The sequence below is a fragment of the Triturus cristatus genome, chromosome 3_2, assembly GCF_964204655.1.
Source record: "Triturus cristatus chromosome 3_2, aTriCri1.1, whole genome shotgun sequence".
Lineage (NCBI taxonomy): Eukaryota > Metazoa > Chordata > Amphibia > Caudata > Salamandridae > Triturus > Triturus cristatus.
In genome coordinates, this window is record NC_140584.1 from 319,905,993 (window position 1) to 319,909,804 (window position 3,812).

At 39.2% G+C, this 3,812-nt stretch overlaps 1 long non-coding RNA gene across 1 annotated transcript; it reads right to left on the minus strand.

Moving 5' to 3' along the window:
* Positions 1-532: 532 nt before the first annotated feature.
* On the minus strand, positions 533-2,658 carry LOC146857273 (uncharacterized). The gene is made up of 5 exons (XR_014979559.1): positions 2,548-2,658; positions 2,354-2,444; positions 1,588-1,689; positions 1,385-1,485; positions 533-969 (listed from the first exon to the last, which is right to left on the minus strand). It is a non-coding gene; the product is annotated as an uncharacterized LOC146857273 (long non-coding RNA).
* Between the last annotated feature and the right edge of the window lie 1,154 nt (positions 2,659-3,812).

Sequence of the window (3,812 nt, forward strand, 5' to 3'; positions counted from 1 at the left end):
AATTAATCGGAGGCAACGGTTCGACCTGAAGGTGAAAATAGGACGTATGCCTCACACAGGAGTCGTTCGCGATTTGTTTTGTCAGACTGAGAAGGAGCGCGAACGCGCAATGATTTCTCCTTCTCCTAAGGAGCCAGTGCTTCCTGAAGTTTCTTCATGCCGGTCTTGGCAAGTTGAACAGGCAACATGGACAGATTCCGCTCGATAGGAATGCGCCATACTGATTTGTTAAAAAGGGATTTTCTTTTAATACACATCACGCCTAAGCAGTAGTTGTTTGTATAGGGGTCCGTAAAAACTGATGACAGGCCTGGTGCTGCTAGACGATCCTCATGCTCTGCCTTGCACCCTTCTCCCCTTCTCCCCCTCCACCTTACACCCTTCTCCGCCTTGCACCCTTCTCCCCCTTAGTCAAAAGAATAAAGCCTCCTTGTCACCAAAGCATTTAAATCAACACAACTTTCACACCAAGGGGATGAGGATGGACAGCATGAGCATAATAAAAACAGAAGAAATAAATCAGGAACATTTTTTAACAATTCATAAAATAGTGTACAAATTCAACGATGTACAAAGTCACGTAGCTATTAATGAAGCAAAGACAGTGACAGCATATCAGTATACAAATGATCATAAAATGTTGCTTAAAAACAATCAGTATATTTTTAATAATATAAAGAAAGACATACACATTAATATACACCACAGGACATAAAATTGGGAACAAAGTAAAAAGGAAAAAATAATCCTATTGACATAAGGAAATCACCAAATCAAAGATTTATCAATTGCGACCCTGAATGATACCACTTTCGAATGTGTGTCACACAAACCAGTAATCATAGATTTTAGGTGGTTTCCTCTTTTAAGAGCATCGACGCGTTTCGGTGGGCAATAGTTCACAGCCAACACCTTCTTCAGGAAATACACAATAGAATCCCAATAACAGTTATCCTAAAACAAAATAATCTGAAAAAAACATATAACATCATTTTAATCAATTCCCAAATTTATTTCTTCTCTCTTTATGGCACATTAAAACTGTCCACAACCTTCATCCTACAACTAATAATCAGACAACCATACATCAGCACCACTCTAGGCTTCCTTATTTTACAACCAATAAGGTATGTTGGTAGGAACCCACTTGATACAAAATAAATAAGCTATCATTCAAGTATATCTATTAAGCCTGTGATAGGGCTATACCATATAAGATCATAGTGAAAAAAATCTTGCTAAGTTTATTACAAGTGCTATATTATAGTATCTGCACTCCTACTTATGTTTGACAGAGAAAGGATAGTCCCTAATCCTGCTACGGGACCAATTACTATCCTCTTCGCATTACTTCTTACACGTATCAATCCAGTATAGAACTCACATTTGTTCTTTAATAGGCTGTGTCCATATGGATCCTGTCAAAGCTTCTGTTAATTTAATTTTTATACATATTCAGGAAACTTCTTCACAATTATATGGTACCTATTTAGATAGAAAATGAAATACCAAATGTATTTATTTGGTGCCTAGATAGGAATAATGAATCGTTTATACTATCTAAAAGTTAGATACTATTCCATGTACCTTAATTTCATCGACTCCGGGTCTAAATGGACCTCAGGACACTATTTCCTCTATCTGGATGCAGTCTTTATTCGTTTTTCCAAGGAGAGAAATTCAAGAGACCTATAAACAAAGTGAGTAAGTTTGTACATTTTCTCAATGATCTTTCAAAGACGATATATATTTTCGGTTCCTCCTGGATACCGAAATTACAATCACTCAGAGGTGTGGAAATGGATTTCGACTACACCAAAGAATTATTTGAAAGAAACGGGATACACTAGAAGTGTTGCAGATAATAGAATGGCCACTAACGATACCTGTCCATTCAGCAACCCTGTCCTCAACAAAAGGACAAACCCGTCTCGCAATCAAGCTATCAGTCCCTACACCAACCTCGTGAATGATAGTACGAATAAACCCTCCGGCAGTTGATCAGAACCCCTAGTTGCAGGATCGATATCATATCTTAAAGACACACCCGTCTTAAATTTAGTGATATGTCTCCTTAGACCGATTGCAAAACATCCGGACATCACCATTTTATCGTTACGATCCCAAAATCTATCCAGTAAACGAAGTAGGACCAAGGTATCTGGTTCGATACTAGAAACCTTCAAGTCACACTTATCTACCACTTGGTACTATTGGTCATTACAACAACATAATGCTCAGTGGTAGGGCGCAACTGTATTGCAATTAATCAGAACCCCTCCTAATAGTGCCTAACAAGCTTCCAAATTGGATAAAATAAGATAAGAACCGGATGTCTGGTTCGAAGAGTTACCTTAAACACTATCTCAATAATGGATTACCGTGCCTTCGTGGGGTGTGGGCAAACAGATGTCCCAGAGTTAGGATAGGTGCCAAATTACGCACTGTAGGAAAATTCAAAAATATTTAGATAAGCCATTTTTTCTTTACAAACAGCGAACCACCTATCCCCCATCCAGCCCATAGCCATCTGTAGTCAGGACCCACCTCAATTAGGCTTGTTACGGTACACACGGTAAGGTCTTCTTAGTCGAATAAGCTTAATTCACGAAGGACGGAAAATTTAAATACCGAGTCCTTAATTGCGTCGGCAATAGGGATTAAACACACCTCTTCCGGGGTAATACCAACTGGATGTAAATAATATCCAGACGCCCGCAAATGGGCGCGCCATCTTGGAAGAGTGCGATGAGTACAGTTACACCTAATGCGGTGCGGAATCTGATTGTACCTATTGACAACAGTCACTATCACAGATATTAGTTTAAGGCCATATTTGCTCACGCAAAAAGTAATTGAAACTATATCGAAAAGATAGCCAATGTAAAATATCGAGAAGGATCTTTTCTCAATAAACCTTACATCTTTACTAATATTCCTAAATACTTTAACTGTGTAATCAAGTGGAAAATACACCGCTAGCCCCATCCCTCTTGCGTATAATAGAGCAGGTATCACACACAAACACCTTCGAGAAACAGCCGCCATTTTAAACAGGCGGAAGACCCAAGAAATACAACAGGCAATAAAGTGAAATAAATGAAAGGACATAGCATCAAAATGCCGTGTAATTTCTGAAAAGACAGGTAAACCATCAAGGGATCAAAGGTGGTTACAGTAAAATGGTCAGCCCCTGCCTTTAATTGTTATTATTAAGACTCAAAGATACATTTTAGCTTAAGGGAACCCAAATTAATGGCAGAAGGCACTCCCCTAGCCAAAACACTGCTCTTGACCCCTAATAGAGTGTTCCTTCAGAGGTAGGGAAAAGATCACACCCTTAAGAGACGGTTAGATGACCACTTCAACAGGGAAGTGAGCCTTACAGCGAAAAAGCACAAGATAGATACTAGTCCTCCTCATCTAACCACTAACAAATTTTCCCATTCTTCTCTCGAATTCAACCCCTAATGTACAGTGTTTAGAAATGTACCATTGTTCACGTGCTTTCCGCTTGTTGGTAATATTGCCACCTCTCCTATCTACTCTAACCTTTTCCAAAATAAACCACATGAAGTCATTTTCTCCATGTCCAGACTCGAGAAAATGTGTGACAAGGGGCGCAGTCACTTTTTTTGTTTTAATTGCTGATCTGTGCTCTTGTAGCCTGACTCGTAGTTCTCTCCCCGTTTCCCCCACATAGCCTAAACCACAAGGGCATCTGAGAAAGTAAATCACATTTTTACTCCTGCAGTTAAGAGTACTGGCTCTCATTGTGCAACCATTGTGTGTGATCTCTTTAGTTTGTAGGC